This window comes from Rhinopithecus roxellana, chromosome 16, assembly GCF_007565055.1.
Source record: "Rhinopithecus roxellana isolate Shanxi Qingling chromosome 16, ASM756505v1, whole genome shotgun sequence".
NCBI lineage: Eukaryota > Metazoa > Chordata > Mammalia > Primates > Cercopithecidae > Rhinopithecus > Rhinopithecus roxellana.
Window position 1 is genome coordinate 98,391,488 of NC_044564.1, and position 18,228 is coordinate 98,409,715.

At 41.8% G+C, this 18,228-nt stretch overlaps 1 protein-coding gene and 1 pseudogene across 2 annotated transcripts in view; both read left to right on the top strand.

Moving 5' to 3' along the window:
• The window catches only part of NR6A1 (nuclear receptor subfamily 6 group A member 1), a 266,623-nt gene that overhangs the window by 174,583 nt on the left and 73,812 nt on the right, over positions 1-18,228 (top strand). The window lies entirely within an intron of this gene.
• Positions 7,286-7,700, top strand: LOC104664372 (annotated as a pseudogene).

The following is an 18,228-nucleotide window of genomic DNA, read 5'->3' on the forward strand; positions in this document are numbered from 1 at the left end:
AAAAAAAAACCCTGGTCCCTTATTCTTGGAATATTCACAGACCCATGGACACATGGAGGCAGGCCCACAAAGGGATGAAACAGTGGACATTCATAGAATTGGAACCTTTAGGGCAGGGAAGAGTAGGAGAAGATTTCTTAGAAGATGTCATGCCTGAATTTGCTGAGAATTAAATAATTCATGGAAACTAGCCAGGCAGAAATAACACTACATGCAAAGGCGCATTTGGGAAACTGCAAATAGCACTATTTTCTGAGAGCACTGGGAATATAAGAAGGGAGAAGGGAGAGGAAGGCTCTTATGAGGTTGGGAGGGTGCTTTATTCTGAAGGCAGTGAAAGGTTTTAAGTAGAACTGGCATGGTTTTACTTGAGTGTTAGCAGCCAGGATGGAGAACGGATTGCAGAAAAAGCGAAAGGAAAAAGCAAGGAGCAAGCAAGACATACCCATAAAAGAAGCTACTGAAATAAGCCAGATGGGAGATAGTGGTGGCCAAGACTGTGAGAGTGATGACAGAAACAAATAGATGGATTCAAGATTTATTTGTGTGCTTTAATTTTTATAAAACAAAAATAGAAATACAAAGTAGTATAATGAAGCCATGTACCAGCCTCAACAAACATCATCCAATGGCTAAAACTGTCCCACTCATACTTCCACCCATTCATTTTCCACTTTATTTTGAAGCAAGTATTAAGTATTATTATTTCATTTGTTAATATTGCAGCATGTATCCTTATCCTTTAAAAGTGTGGGGTTTGTTTGGTGTTTTTTTGCTTTTGTTTTTTGAGACAGAGTCGTGCTCTGTTGCCCAGGCTGGAGTGCAGTGGTGCGAGGGTTTTTTGTTTTTAAGAGATAGGGTCTCACTCTCGCTCTGTCATCCAGGCTGGAGTGGCTGGAGTACAGTGTTATGATCACAGCTCAGTGTAACCTAGAACTCCTGGCTCAAGTGATACTCCTACCTCTCAAGTAGCTGGGACTACAGGCACATGCATCACCACACCTGGCAAATTTTTTGTAAAGATGGATCTCACTTTGTTGCCCAGATTAGTCTTCCTAATCTGTAGATTTCTCCTCCATCTTTTTTGCCCTCTAAGTTAAGACACTGGTGGTTTGTCTTGTTGAATTTACCACACCCAGATGTTGCCGATTACATCCTTGTAATGTAGATGAATGTGTTCTTTTGAACTTTGTAGTTCTTTTATTTTAGAAGATGGATATAGAGACTTAGTCAACTTCAAACCTTCAGCTCCAACATTTTTGGCAAGACTACTTCATGGGGGTGTTGAGTTCTTCCACCAGAAGATATGTACTGTCTTGTTCTCTCTTTTTGTAATGTAGCAGCATTTGATGATTGGTATCTAGAATCTGTTATTTCACAGTGTTATTCTAATTCCAGTGTGCCTCATTTATTTATCAGCTGGAATGCTTCTATAAAGAAATTTATCCATAGCTGCTTATTACCCTGTGGTATAATTCATCTAGGAAAGGCAAGATAAATACTGATTTTTCCCCTTAATATTTTTTTCATTTTAAAAATTATTATTTTTTTCGAGACAGGGTCTTGCTCCGTCAGTCAGGCTGGAGTGCAGTGACACGATCTCTGCTCACTGCAACCTCTGCCTCCCGGGGCTCAAGAAGCAATCCTCCCATCTCAGCCTCCCTAATTGCTGGGGCCACAGGCGTGCACCACCACACCCAGCTAATTTTTTGTATTTTTGGTAGAGACGGGATTTTGCCATATTGCCCAGACTGGTCTTGAACTCCTGGACTCAAAACGATCCACCCGCCTCAGCCTCCCAAAGAGCTGGGATTACAGGTGTGAACCACTGTGCCCTATTTAATAATTTTTAAGTGATGCTGAAATTATCCCATCTTTTTTTAGTAAATACCTCTTCAGGGTAGCTGATTCAGCTACTTTTGAGGGGGTAGAAAAGACAGGATTTATGACAGGTTGTATGTGGGTGTAGTCAAAGAGGAGGAAGGAGCCATGGAAAGAGTGCCAGGTTTTTGGCTTGGGTGGTTGATGCCTTTCACTGAACAGGGAGCCCAGAAAGAGGAAAAGATTTTTAAAGGAAAACAGGTTTGGACTTGTCTGGGGTGCTTATTGATGGATACATCTAGGTGGAGATGCCCAGGAGGCAGTTGGATATCAGGATGTGAGATTCAGGGGAGCAGTTCCTGACTCTAGGACCTAGGGTAGGGCTCAGTTGCTGAGTGTAGTTGACTCAGATTGGGATTATGTGCGTTATTTCTTGTCTGATAAAAATAGATTCCTTTGCCATCAGGAGCCAGGTTCTACCCTAAAGAAAGACTGCATAAGCCCCTGTTGTCCTTTTACCTGTGCCTATCCTTAGAGAGTTCAATTTTTAGTAGAGTAGAAAGTGATAGAATTGGTGCAGGTAGGATTGCCACTTGCTGTTTGGAACTGATCTTGTCAGATTTATTACAGCCAATCCCTCAATTAGAGGAGAGCTCTGTGTATAGGTAGGATTTACTGGAGTTGGAATTGGGACTGGGAAAACTCGTTTTGGCTTTGCAGGAATGGCTGGCCTAAGGTGGTCTATTTGTATTCCTGAAGGGTTTTTTTCCCCCCTTTCCTATGTTGCTGCTCTCTGAAGCAACTCCTTTCCTTCCTTCCTTCAGTCAACAAATATTCAAGCACTGGAGATACACTGGTTGGCAAAAATATGAGGCACAGTCCTTGGTCTCATATTTTGGAATCCAGTGACAGATACATATATTATATGTGTTAATCAAAAGATCGTCAGCAACATGTGGTTCTTCACTGATGCAGGAACCCAGCAAATGACATACTGATCAGGAACCTTTGACTACCAGTACCAGCCCTTCATTGTTGGAAGATTTAGTCTCAGGTGGCTTCTAAATCAGAAAATGTGTATTTAACAGAGGGCCTGACACATGGGAGACTCTGAAGTAGAGTTTGTCTAGGGGAAAAAACCTTTCGTGAGATAAGATGAAAGAGTTAGAAAATGTGAAAATGAAGCAGAATATGAATGCCCTATTAAGAAGTTCAGCAGAAGAACTGTACCCCACCCACACAACACACACACCTCTCGAGGGGCCAATCTAATTGCTTTAATGTATTATGAAAGCCTTTTATATACTAAACTGAAGACAGCCCTGGGCTTGACTCTTTGGAGTACATGAGATTAATAAGAAAGAATTGTAAAATAAAAATACTACTTGATGAGTAATATCATAGTATATTTTAGGGATTCAGGCAGCGTGGAAGAAGGGTGCGATTTGACTTTGTCTGATTTTAAGTCTGGGAGAATGGAGCCTTAAAATATTTTACAGAGGAGGGGATTTTTAAATTGAGTCCAGTAAGATTAGTAAGTGGGAGTGGAAACTATAAAGAAATAGTGAGAAGAGTTATTCCAGGCAAATAGAACAGCTTAGTATAATATTTGCACTATAAGTAAGTGGGTCAGCATGGCTGGAGTAATGGGTACTTACAGGGAGTGGTGGGAAATGAAGCTGAAGAAGTCAGGAAGAGCTGGGTTATAGAAGGAGGGCCTTAGGAGTGTGGGCCTTTGTACCTTAGGTTCCTGGGAACCACTGATAGGACTCAATGAGATCATGCCACACTCACTGGGGGTATTTTATCTTGCCTTTTCCCAGAGTTCTCACATAGAACTGAGTTCTTTTTGGATAGAAATCTTTTCCTATGTCATCTGACATTATCTCTAGGTCAGGTAGATGGATGTATGGACAAATGAAACAACCAGAGAAGTCAGGGCTGAAACCAGAGTTGGCTTGGAAACAACTAACCTTCAAGTGGTCTGCCTTTACAGCAGCACCAAAGGAGAAAGCCTGTCAATTTACTCTGCCCCAAGTTTGAGACTTGCTTTTTACAACTTTGATCTTTTTTTACTTCAGCGTCACATGTTGCTTAACAGCAGTTTGAGCTGTTGCTGTGTTCAGAGCTAGAGTATTTATTTGCATTAATCTCTGGGCCAATCTGGGTCTTTCTTAATTGAGAAGAAGGTAAACAGTCACGGGATGATTAAGTCCCAACTTGTTTAGACCTCTCAGGAGACACAATAGTTGACTGCATTTATATTTATATGCCCTGTATCTGATTCCTTTGTTTTCTTTTCATTCAAAAAGGACTTATTTATTCATATTATAATCTCTTCTTGATTGGGATACTTTAAAAATTCATGGATAAAATCTTGACTGGGGAATTGCGAGAAATTTTAAATGGAGGAAAAGCTTACCTTTTCCAGGTTCCTCAGTTTGCAGGTAGCAAACTTATCTAATTAAATGTCTTACACATATTTAAATTTCCTGGATTGTCCCAAAAATGTCTTTTTACAGTTGTTTGGTTCAAATCAGGATCTAAAAGTACATATATTTACAATTGTTTGGTCCAAATCAGGATCTAAAAGTACATATATTGCATTTGGTTGTTAACATGAGGCTGTTCTTTTTTTTGAGGCAGGGTCTTGCTCTGCCGCCCAGGCTGGAGTGGGGTGGCATGATCACAGTTCACTGCAACCTCCCAGGCTCTCAAGCAACCCTTCCACCTCAGTTAGGATAGCTGGGGCTTCAGGCGTGTGCCATCATACTGGCTAATTTTTCACAGAGACAGGGGTCTCACTATGTTTCCTAGGCTGGCCTTGAACTCCTGGACTCAAACGATCCACACACCTCTGCCTCCCAAAGTACTGGGATTACAGGTGTGAGCCACCTTGCTGAGCCTATATAAGCATACTCTATAATAGTTTTGGTTTTCTTTTTTTGTTTTTCTTTGTTGTTGTTGTTGTTGTTGTTGTTGTTGTTGTTGTTGTTGTTGTTTTTTGAGACAGAGTCTCCCTCTGTCGCCCAGGCTGGAGTGCAGTGGCGCGATCTTGGCTCACTGCAAGCTCCGCCTCCCAGGTTCACGCCATTCTCCTGCCTCAGCCTCCTGAGTAGCTGGGACTACAGGTGTCTGCCACCACGCCTGGCTAATTTTTTGTATTTTTAGTGGAGACAGGGTTTCACCATGTTGGCCAGGATGGTCTTGATCTCCTGACCTTGTGATTCTCCCACCTCGGCCTCCCAAAGTATTGGGATTACAAGTGTGAGCCACCGCACCCAGCCAGTCTTTTTGTTTGTTTGTTTGTTTGTTTTGTTTGCTGTTTTGAGACAGAGTCTCACTCTGTCGGCCAAGCTGGAGTGCAGTGGTGCGATCTCGGCTCACTGCAACCTCCGTCTCCGGGGCTCAAACAATTCTCCTGCCTCAGCCTCCCGAATAGCTGGGATTACAGGCGTGTGCCACCACGCCTGGCTAATTTTTGTATTTTTAGTAGAGATGGGGTTTCACTATGTTGGCCAGGCTGGTCTTGAACTCCTGACCTCAGGTAATCCACCCGCCTTGGCTCCCAAAGTGCTGGGATTACAGGCGTGAGCCACCACGCCCAGCCTTTTTTTTTTTTTTTTTTTTCTTAAAGCACACTCTGTAGTCTTTTTTTTTTTTTTTCCTTTCACCACAGCCAGTCATATTACTCTTTTACATAGGGTTGGCATTACAGAATCTTTTGAGATCATCTTTAGTCCTTCTCCTTCTTCCTTCAGGTCTTGAAATACCTTTCCTACTTATCTGCCTGTGGAACTTCAAGGTTCAGCTCAAATGTAATGCCCTCTGTGGCACCTCAGTCTATTCTAATGAATTGCTCCTTCATCTTTGTTTCTTTAACACTTTTCTTACCCACTTTAGTTACAGTACTCATAACATCATACAGTCATTTATCTGTTTAGTGTATGTGCACTCCACGTGAGTTAGTATGGAGTGGTGAGAAATAAGGTTGGAGAGGTCAGCAGATGATGAGTGTTTCTAGGGCAAGGATCACATAATATTATTTTATGTTAACATAGCCAGCATAGTGCCTAGCTAATAGGAGGCACTGCATGAGTGTTTGTAGACCTGGATTTTTAAAACCTGGTTTCTGGAATATTTTATTTTAGTTTGCAACTCTTGAGTTTTTTCCTGAACTATGAATTGTTTCAACCTCCAGGAGTTGAAGGCATAACTGGAAATTGTATCCAAGGATGTTTTTTGTTGCTCTCATTCTTTTTTCACTTTCAGGAGCTTTGTTTCTGATAATATGGACTTCGTTTGACTGTGATTTCATTATTCCTATTTAGGTGAATTAAATTACTCTTTCCCTTGCCATAGGGAATGTCTGTATCAAGGATCTGACAGATGAGAACCAGAGATCTTGGGCTCTTGTTTTTTGTTTTAACCTCTGTAAGTTTAAAAAGGAATTTTAAACATTTGCTGCATGGTCCTGATTTTCTAAAATGAATACAAGTCCCTCTCCTTGAAAATGGTCACCTGGCTTTCACTTTGCATCAGACATTCATTGAAAGGTTCTTAAAAACAAGTAAGGCAGAAATGATTCTAGTGATCATGTGGCCACTAGATTTGCTGTCTTTTGTTTTACCCTGAAGGACTAAATTTACATTACCCCTTCAGCCTCAAAATCTGCAGTCATCTTTGAGAGCGTCTGTTTGAATAAACATATGGGAAATGGTGTTAAGAACATCTCAAAAGAGGCTTTGCCTTTTCCTGTCCTCAAGATATGTGGTTTAGTGGAATACAGGACTAGGATATTTGATTTTCTTCTCTATTGGTCTGATGACTCCTGCCTCTTCCTTTCTTTGAGCTTCAGCTTGTCCATCTTTAAAATGAAAGTGGAAACAACCTCTTGGTGGTTAACTAAGGTTCTGCCATTCATAATTTGGACTCCATGGCCAGACGCAGAGGGAAGGAGCTATGAGTAGTCGCCGAGAGGCCGCGGAGCCAGCGATGACCGACTCAGCCGAGCCGCCGCCGCCGCCGCCGCCGTCGCGCCCTCATGGCGCCTGTCAAGGACACTGAGGAGGACCAGGATACTTCCATTGAGAATGCAGACGAGTCCAACCATGGCCCTCAGTTTGAGCCAATAGTTTCTCTTCCTGAGCAAGAAATTTTAAAACGCTGGAGGAAGATGAGGAAGAACTTTTTTTTTTTTTTTTTTGAGACGATGTATCGCTTTTGTCGCCCAGGCAGGAGTGCAATGGCGCCATCTCTGCTCCTGCCTCAGGCGCCCGCCGCCACACCCAGCTAATTTTTTGTATTTTTAGCAGAGACGGGGTTTCACCATGTTGACGAGGTTGGTCTCAAACTCCTGACCTCAGGTGATCCACCCGCCTCGGCCTCCCAGAGTGCTGGGATTACAGGAGTTAGCCATCGCCCGCGGCCGAAGAGGAACTTTTTAAAATGGGGGCGAAACTGATTTGCCTCAGAGAACGATCTCCCTGAATGGAAGAAGCGAGCCACTGCTGACGTCAAGCTCCTGAAGCACAAGGAGAAAGGGACCACCCACCTCCTCATGAGGAGGGACAAGACCCGGAAGATCTGTGCCAACCGCTGCATCACGCCAATGGTGGAGCTGAAACCCAACGTGGGTAATGACCATGCCTGAGTCTGGAATGACGAGTGCCCCAAGCCAGAGCTGCTGGCCATCCGCTTCCTGAATGCTGAGAATGCACAGAAATTCAAAACAAGGTTTGAAGAATGCAGGAAAGAGATTGGAGAGAAAGAAAAGAAAAGATCGGCCAAAAAACGATCATTACGAAAAAGTGGCGGAAAAACTAGAAGCTCTTTCGGTGAAGGAGGAGACCAAGGAGGATGCTGAGGAGAAACAATAAATCTTATTATTTTATTTTTTTTCTCTCTTTCCTTTCCTTTTTTTTTTTTTTTAATTTTACCCTGCCCCTCCTTTTTGATTTGTTTTTATTTGGTTTCATTTTTACAAAGGATGTTATATAAAGAAAATTTAAAAAATAATAACTTGGACTCCATTAGATTTGCCGTATGCAAATGCTGCGTATGTTTGGATTTATCATTTTGTTCATCTACCTTTTTTCCACATTTCAAAGCCAGTGTTAGCGAGTAGAAAATGTTGATTTCCTGTTTTCTCTCTCCTTCCCACTTATAAATTCCAGTAGTTCTGTTAATCTTAAATGACTTTTCTTCTCTCTCTCCTTTTTTTTATTTTTATTTTTAAATAGGGATGAGTCCACTCTGTTGCCCAAGCTGGAGTGCAGTGACTATTCACACGCCATAGTCAGTGCACTGCAGCCTCAAACCCTTGGCTTCAAGCCTTCCTCCTGCCTCAGCCTCCTGAACAGCTGGGACTACTGGTGTGCACACCCATCCCCAGCTAAACAATCTTACTTGGAGCCGTAATTAAAAATTAGTGTTTAGGCCAGGTGTGGTTGCTCATGCCTGTAATCCCAGCACTTTGGGAGGTTAAGGCAGGTGGATCACTTGAACCCAGGAGTTCAAGACCAGCCTGGGCAACATAGACTCTCATCTCTACAAAACATTTTTACAAATTAGCCAGGCGTGGTGGTGCATGCTTGTAGTCCCCTGTAGTCCCAGCTATGTGGGAGGCTTATGCGGGAGGATCACTTGAGCCCAGGTGGAGGCTGCAGTGAGCCATGATTGCGCCACTGCACTCCAACCTGTGTGACAGAGCGAAGTCTTGTTTCAAAAAATTAAATAAATAAATAAATAAATAAGATTTAGAGTTCATCTTTTGCATTCACATGGGCAGTGTGGTGTGTGTTCATCTTCTCTTCCCTCTTCCTCCCAGTAGAGTCTATAAAGTGCTCTCAAAAAACTTGTGGGACTGACAGTGCTGAAGAAATGTGGCTCTATATCCAAAGATAAAACTTAATTGTCTCATTAAGTTATGTTAAAGATTTGTTCTCAGCCTTACGGGTGCATCAAGGATTGTTAGTTGGACTCATCTTGAAAATCAAGGTGTCTGCTTCAGTCTTGGTAGCAGAAATTAGACTAATAGCTCCTTATTCATCTTGTCCTCCAAAAGTTGGTACAATAAAGCGCAGAGGCTTACTACACCTCTGTTGTGTACAGATATTTCTAATAAATCCACATCCTTCAGGGAGACAGAGAGCTGCCCTTTAAGTGTTTCCAATTGAGTAGCTTTTTGCTAGTGGACCTTCCCTTTCCATTTTTTCCACCCTCATTCTATTTGTAGTCACTTTACTAAAATCATTTAAGAACTACATTAAATCCACAGGGACTGAGAAGAAAATATTAATCCATGGGGTTGGGGTGGGGGTGGGAAAGCTGGTCAGTGTATTTATGATGGGGTAAAGTGTGTCATGGCAGTGGCAGAATATTTATTTTTAGACAAATTGTAGCCTTTTTCCTCTAAATCACTGGTCACTTTCTCTTTAGGCCCTACTTTGTAAGATGACCCTAATGCCCTCTATTGGTTAGAAAAACCCTCTAGTAATGGTAGTAGCAATATTTGCCATTCAGTTATATGGCTGCTAAGTGGCAGATTCCAGTCCTACTCCCAGAAGGGTCTCCTTTTTCTGGAATACTGCTGTAAAGTGTGCATAGCCTTTAAGTTATTCCTAAAGCTAAATTGGGAGGGGAGATTTCATAGAATGAAACATTTGACACAGTTAAAAAACATTTATCCTCAGGAATCAGTTTCTCTTGGGTCCATTCCACCTTCTTAGTGGAACTTGTGCTTTTATTGTGTCCTGATACTTGAATGTTTAGCTGAATGTTTGACATCATGTGCCATTAGCACGTGGCTCCAATTTGCCAGCCTTTGGGGTACTGTGGTAAGGTATGAGTGTGTATGTGCACACTTGGTGTTACACACTCTGCTGCATGCTGCTGGTGTGGTTCACAAATCAGGGAAGCTATAGCATGAAGATTGTTTAAGATCTTCCGAGTTTTAGGGGAATGAAGCAAGAAGCTTAGTTTGAAGGTGTAAACTTTTGGCTAAGGGTGAGGATGGGGGGTGGTGAAATTAGTAACTTTTGCTTTGTAAAAGGATTTTGCAGACTTAGTTTACTTTCTTCAAACTAATGTGTGTAATCAGAGCATTATTTCAAACTAGTATAGATAACCAGAGCATAGAAATGAAGGGCTAGAGTTAAAAGTAAGCCCTGCAAACAACTCTTAGCTCCATGTATTAATTTTCTTAGAGGAATTTGCCTTGTCATTGTTTATTATAATGACAGAAAACAGGGAATCCCACTCCTGCACGTCCCCCATACCCCCCCGAAAAACCCTACATACCTAACATTGAGTTTCCGTTTTGTCTTTCCCTTAGGCCAAAGGTTTTGGCTTTAAATTTTCTAATCCAGTACGGAAGACTATAGCATAGAATAACTCTTGAAAAAAAAAAAAAAAAAGAAGAAAAGAAACCCCATATACCAAAACCCTTTTAAATAAATTATTTTTAAATGCTGCCTTTTAATTTTAGAATCTTAGCTTAAAGAAGACTGGAAGAGAATTTCCCATGAAATGGTTCCCATAATAGTTTTCAGAAAGACGTGCTAGGCAGTATTGTTAACTAAAGAAAATAAGTCTATCAGTTCCACTTAGATAACCTTTGGTAATAAACGAACTCCATACACGTTGTGACCTTAGAGCCTGAACTTTGTAATCACATGACCAGCTTGTAAACTGACCTGTGAGGATGACTGTCGTAGTCCCGGCTTAGAGAAATTGACCAAGTGTCGGAAGGGTAGTCATCAAACTGGACTTGTCCTGTAATCTCTGTTTCTTCATGGCTGCAATAGAACTTTTCAACAGACTACAAGAAGCATGAAATGGAGACATGGGAAGGTAAGGAACAGTCCGGGGCCCAAATCTAAGGGTTAGAAATTTTCTTTGAAGGTTTAGAGCAAATAGCCTTGAGGGAGAAGGGAGGCAGTCCACAGACAACAGTTTTTTTGTGTCTTTGCAGAATTCAGCTAGAAAGTTTTCGTGTATGTAGCAAGTGGCTGTAAAATGTTTTGGAATGGAGAAAATAATTGAGAGAGAACTGCAGTGAATTCATTGTTGTGGTTGATGAAGAGCAGAAGAAGGGGGATTCATTTAAATTTTGTAGTGACTTGAAAAAAATTTACGTTTCAGTACGTAGATGAAATTTACATTAAAAATTGTTCTGTTTATTTCTTGACAGAAGTTGTTTATATTTTAAATTCCTTAATCCAGTTCGCTATCTGCCAAAACCTTATTTACTACTGTTAATTATAGATAGAATTGGGGTCATGAGGCCATTGATAAGGCAACCTCATCCTCTGTGGGGGAACTTCTATACTTTACAGTTTGGGATATAAGACTAAGCCATTGCTAATTTCTTTTTAAGTGGGTTGCTTTTTAAATGGGTACCTTTTCAGCATGTGTGTGTATGTAATGAATAGTCACTAGTGTTATAACTTGTTTATTTGGGATAGTCTCCTAGTTACGTGAGAAACCCCACTTTTCCATAACTTTATTATTTAGGCCAGGAAAGACAGAGCTGAAGGAACAGATAAAATGGATGAATCTTAGTATTAAAGTTTTGCCATGTTTATAAAGTACAATCTAAGAGTTTGCGAAGAGTTTGATTTTCTTAAAGGCAAGCACTACTGAGAAGAGTTCCCGACTCTTCGAAGCAGTTGATAAATTTCTGGGACTGGCATTAACCCTACGAAATAGCTGGTCCTGGGAAAGCTTCCCAGCCCCTTGCAGCATGGCTAACATCTGCCATAGGCAGCTTTGCAGTTTCATTCTCATTCTGGGGATGCACAAACCAGGAAAGTGGGACCCCCTCTGATAATAGCATTCTTCTTTTTGGTAACCTTGGGCTTCTTTCCTCCCTTACATGTTGTCCCCCAGCACCTTATATACCAGAAGTATTGGTTTTTAGTGTAAGTTAGCAGAAACAAAAGAAAGTTCGTAGAAAATACCAGTTATATGTAAGGCCTGTTATTTATCTTGAATAGCCTCCTCTCCCAATATGCGCAGAAATTCTTTGTTAAACTATCCTGGATATACTAGCTTTTCCAGAAAGGAGTAGTTTAAGAAGTAAGATTTGCTTTGTATCTGTTGGACAGGAGTTTAGGAGCTGGCAGAGTCCCAGAGCAGTAATTACATGAGTTGAGAAGGAATGACTCTGGAGTATTTAGATTTTTTTTTTGACCAGCTTGAGTCTCTTAGTGATATGTAGTCCGCTAGCTCTGAAAGAGAAAAAAGTTTTGCACAGGAAGTTCTCCCCTGGTTCATATTTAAGTTTTGAAGCTTCAGTTTTTCTTAGCCATTCAACTGCAGAAAATAACTTATGGTACCAAAACAAGAACTTTCATAAAATAAGGAAATGAATTTAAAATTGTTCACCTGAATCTTTCATTGAAAATTCTAGTAAAGCAAAATGAATTATCCCAGTTGAAGGAGGTTTTGGAAGCTTAAGAGGCAAAATCAACTGCTTACAAAAGAGGTCAGTGAAAATGCTACTGTAAAAAAAGCATTGCCTGGTTTTAGATATTGGGCCCTTGTCCATTTAAATTAACCTTTGTCACAGCTGGGCATACAAATGTTTTGTTTTAGTTCACAGAGGGTTAACTCTATTCAAGCTTTCACTGTGGCAGGCCTGATCTGTGGAGTCATACAATCTGGTCTTTCAGCCCTGCCAGTCGCTAGGCAGGAAGTCTTATTTCTTAAGCTATCTTTCAGAATGGGGGTTGGGATTTGGAGAAAGGTGGGGGAAGGGCTTTGGAGCATCTGTAAGGATCAATAACAGAGAGAGAGAGCCGCAAGAGAGGCCATTGTGCACACTTCAAGATAGATGCAGCCCTTGTGCATGGCCCCTGCCTGGCAGGACAGACACCTAAAACCAAAACAATGACACCGAATGAATTCTCTGTGAAAATTAGATTGCCGCTTAAAGGAGAAAAATACTTGAGGGCCCTTTCAACGTTGGGGAATATTCGGCATTCCTCAACTTGCAAAGATTAGGCAACCCCCACTAGAAATAACTCCAAATTGATTTTTTTAAATGCCTTTTGTCCTCATGCTAATACTGTATTGAATTGGAGAGGGTGATCATTTTGGTCTTGGTCACATGCATCAAAGCATTGAGTAAGTAATCTTTTTTTCTTCTCTCTCTCCCCCTCTCTCCTCTCTTTCTCCCTCCCTTTTTCTCTTCTTTTTTATTCTAATGTTTGCTTTACCCTATTGGTTTTGGAGGCATCATTAAGGGAATGAAAAAACTAAGATTTGGTTAGGATTTGAGTAACACATGTGTGAAATCCCTCCCCCAACAGCTGGTATTGGCTCTTGAAACTTCAACTGAGCTAAACAGATGTTCCTAGTGTGTTGTTTTGAGATAATTTAAAACAGACTTATAGTCAAGGACTCAACAAAAATCGTAGATTTGATTTTTAAATGCGCTGAAGTTGTGATATCATACTACATCTTAATGCATATTATATGGGTGTTAAGTAAAAACACCTGAGCTTGGGAAAGTGTGCAATTCCGCCAGTGAAATTGTGATATTTAAAACACTACCAAGTTTGTTATTATTTTACTCCAGCCCAGATTTTCATTTTTCAGATTCCCCTTTCCCAAACGCTGTAGCATTCCTGTTTTACTGTATCCTTTTCCAGAAGACTAAGGCATTAATTCAGTAGGTACTTCTTTGATGCAAATTATTTATGGCAGTTGGAAAGAGTAATGGAGTCATTGCCACCTCTCTTCCACTAAACCTCCAAAGTACTGGTGACAACTGACTGGTAACAGCTGAGAAAAATGGAATCCTAAACGGCCTTAAATAGTCTCCCAACTTGAAATCTTCCAGGAGGAGTAAATGCATAAATGAACTGGGGGTCCATAATGTGGCTTGCAGACAGACAAATGGAATAAGGGGAGGTGGGGAGACCTGCCCTTGAAATTAGCAAGTTTAGTTTATTCTAAGCTTCTTGAGTTAAAAACTGACATAATCTGGACAATTTTGACCTTGGAAAAATACCTGGATGCCTTACACCATCTGGATGTTTTTAACCCATCTGTAATCAGTACCCTTTTGCTGGAGAAAATGATGTACAGGAAGAAAATCTGATTTAATCACCTCAAACAGTACCACCTTGACACAATTGATTCTGCCCCTCTGATGTATTGTAATTCTCCATTAATATTTAAACCAAAGAATTGATTGTTTTAATGGACATTTTCCAGGGATGTACAAATATTGCTAACAAAACTTGGAAGTTCAGTTACCATTTCCGTTGTATTAAAATGGGGTATGAAACCTACCATGACCCTTTTGAACAATGTGGTCTTTAATGTGTATTAGGGGGAGGGCCTAGTGAAGGAAAAGCCATAAAAGTCCTCAGGGTTCAAGACGAGGTTGAGATTTTGGCCCATTGCTTTTGTCATTTTCACACACAAACATCACTGCAATCATGTTTGATTTAGCATCCTTAATACAATGAGGTGGGAGAACAAAAGGATATCAGAGGCGCAAGTATGGAAGCCAAACAATCTCCCACCTCACTGCCACCAATTTTTTCACATCATTCTTTTTTTTCTGTTCCCCTGCTACTGGGGTTTCTTTTTAAGCCAAGGAAATTAATCTATTTGCAGGAATCTTCTTTTTGCATGCCTCAGTAGTTTGCTTGGGCAATTGAAAAGCTACATTTCAAATGGTTTTTAGCCATGTGAAAAGTCGTTTCCTAAAAACTTGGGGAAAACACTATAATTAGGAAAAATGCATCTACCCATATTTCAAGGTTAAGAGTGGGGCGGGGGGCGGTGTTCCCACTGCACAGCTGTTTTACATATTTTGAAAAGCCTGGTAGATGTAAAGGTCATTGCTAACTCTAACCGGGTCTTGATGCTCACACTGTGATCCAAGGACCTTGCATTAATTAGGATGAGAAGCATGGAAGGTCAGGAGTCAACCGGCTGGTGAGCCTCCGTGGATTGTTAGTGGGACCAATCAGAATTCCTGTAGGATTTTTAAACCATTAAAACAAAAAAACAAAAACTGCTGCTGCTTCTGTTGCCTCTGGATGGATCCCTTGGTCTGTATGGCAAGGACTCATCCCCTGCTGCCCAGATGGCTCATAAAAACTTGGCTACATATATGGCTTTGCTACAGGCTTCCTGGTGTTGGGGAAAGAACCTCATCAGCTTGACTCTGTCACTTGGCCAAGTCACTTGACCTCTATGAACCTCAATTTCCTCATATATGCAACAGAGGATAGTAATACCTATCTCATATGACTGCTATGGGAATTAAATAAGAAAACTGTCAAGAGTGCCCAGAACATGCTTAACATGGCTTGAATTGAAATGAGTTTCAAAGAGGAGCAAATTTAGGGAAATTAAGAAAGAGAATTCTTGGGTGAGCCTGTGGCTGGTGGTGTTTACACTCTAAGGTCTCCGGGGAGTGCCTCCTTTCGGTAGGCAACAATAAGGGAGGGGCTCTTTGGAAATTTAGCCTTGAAAATGCTGTACAACCAGTGTGGCCAGCTGCTGAGGCTTCTAGAACCAATTGCAATGTTAATATGCTATTCCTGTGGTAGTGATAATTAGTCACGAATGGGTCCCTGCAAAATTTGTGGCCTTTTCTCTACAGAAAGTCTTTTACAGTTGTGTTGATTGGAAGAAAATGGAGAGGTGATGGGCTTTAAGGTAACAGAGATGTTAAATCGTAATCAGGAAAAGAGGGGTAATAAAGTTAGTCTTAATTTCCTGTGTTTTGATAGATAAATAGATGCCAAGACAATTGCCATGACCATGTTTAATAGCCCCTTTTCAGGAGCTGTACCATGAAGTAGTGAAGTTGGGAATGTTGTTAGCGTGCTAATCATTGCCTTACTAACTTTGGAGTTGTCAGCCTCTCTGCCTTCTGGGTTCAGGGGTTATATCAATGGCTTACTATTCTAATCTCTGTATATAAAATTATTATGCAGCTAACATTCATCAAGCATTTACTATTTTCTAAGCACTGGGAACAGAGGTGAGTTAGAATTCCTCACCTAAACTGCAGATCTCCTTTTTGAACTAGAAAGGAGGAAAAATAATTTTAATGTTGCTAAACAGATGTTGAATATTCACCACTTAAAAAGTGGAGCTTTTGAGAGTGATTGGGGAGAAGATGAGCTAGCAGCGGGATTTGCTCTCTCTTTGGGGCCGTATATTGATTTGAGGGATTTTGCTTTTTGGGTTTTTTTTTTTTTTTTAACTACTTTTGCTAGGTGTTTCTTATGACTTACTTGCTCTTCCAAATGTGTGACTGCAAAATAGAATATTTTAATATTTTTCTTAATATGGTAAAATTAGAGGCCTGGATTACAATTGGCAAAAATGTAGAGGGAGTCTAAACCTCATTTTTCTGTTTCTCTGTTAGCACCCTATTCACCACTAGCAAAATGTTTTCCTTTCTATGAGGTTTCAGCATGTGGCCTCAGTGTGATGGCTACAGTAGACTAGCTTTGCTTTTTTTTTTTTTTTTGGCGGAGTCCTGCTCTGTCACCAGGCTGGAGTACAGTGGTGTGATCTCGGCTCAGTGCAATCTCCATCTCCTGGGTTCAGGCGATTCTTCTGCCTCAGTCTCCCGAGTAGCTGGGACTACAGCTGTGCGCCACCATGCCCAGCTGATTTTTGTATTTTTAGTAGAGATGGGGTTTCACCATGTTGGCCAGGATGGTCTCGATCTCTTGACCTCGTGATCTGCCTGCCTCAGCCTCCCAAAGTGGTGGGATTACAGGCGTGAGCCAAGGTGCCCAGCCAACTTTGCTTTTTAAAGGAGCTTATAGGCCGGGCGCGGTGGCTCAAGCCTGTAATCCCAGCACTTTGGGAGGCCGAGGCGGGCGGATCACGAGGTCAGGAGATCGAGACCATCCTGGCTAACACGGTGAAACCCCGTCTCTACTAAAAAAATACAAAAAACTAGCCGGGCGAGGTGGCGGGCGCCTGTAGTCCCAGCTACTCGGGAGGCTGAGGCAGGAGAATGGCGTAAACCCGGGAGGCGGAGTTTGCAGTGAGCTGAGATCTGATCACTGCACTCCAGCCTGGGTGACAGAGCGAGACTCCTTCTCAAAAAAAAAAAAAAAAAAAAAAAGAAAAAAAAAAAAAAAAAAAAGAAAGGAGCTTATAAGTTATGGATAACTTATTAAGTATCAGATGTATTTATTTATGGTATATTAAATAACTACTGCACAGAAAATGTATGTTTTAGACATTTGAAAAAAGAAAAAAGCAGACACCATTCGAGCATTTAATCTCAAAATGTGCACAAGTCAGTGTAGAAAGAAGAGCAATGCAAATGAACGGCTTGGCAACCTGTAGGTGATAGCCATCAAGTCTTGGCCTTGGTCTTTATTATAAGAGTATGTGGGCCGGGCGCGGTGGCTCAAGCCTGTAATCCCAGCACTTTGGGAGGCTGAGACGGGCGGATCACGAGGTCAGGAGATCAAGACTCTCCTGGCTAACATGGTGAAACCCCGTCTCTACTAAATAATACAAAAAACTAGCCGGGCGTGGTGGCGGGCGCCTGTAGTCCCAGCTACTCGGGAGGCTGAGGCAGGAGAATGGCGTGAACCCGGGAGGCGGAGCTTGCAGTGAGCTGAGATCCGGCCACTGCACTCCAGCCCGGGCGGCAAAGCGAGACTCCATCTCAAAAAAAAAAAAAAAAAAAAAAAAAGAGTATGTGTACATGCACACTGTCATATGCATTTGTGTGTTTTTGTTTTTAACTTTGCCATGGGGTAGTTGTTAATTGCTGCTGACGAGAAAATCTGCCATCCTCGACTCTTTTATTCCACTGGGAGCAGGAAGAGGGAGAGGTGATTATGTGCCACAGTGAGTGTCTTTTCCTGTCACTGGATATAGTCCGGCCATACCATTGTTTCAACCATGAACCAGTTACTTTAAGAAACTGACCGTCACGTTGTACTGGTTTTTTTTTTTTGTTTTGTTTTGTTTTGAGACAGAGTCTCATTCTGTCACCCAGGCTGGAGTGCAGTGGCACAAACTCAGCACGATCTTGGCTCACTGCAAGTTCCGCCTCCTGGGTTCAGCCATTCTCCTGCCTCAGCCTCCCCAGTAGCTGGGACTACAGGCGCCCGCCACCATGCCCGGCTAATTTTTTGTGTTTTTTAGTAGAGACGGGGCTTCACCGTGTTAGCCAGGATGGTGTCGATCTCCTGACCTCGTGATCCACCCGCTTCGGCCTCCCAAAGTGCTGGGATTACAGGCATGAGCCACCGCGCCGGCAACACATTGTACTGTTAAGATTCCAGGTTCCTAGCCGGGCGCGGTGGCTCACGCATGTAATCCCAGCACTTTGGGAGGCCGAGGTCGGCGGATCACGAGGTCAGGAGATCCAGACCATCCTGGCTAACACGGTGA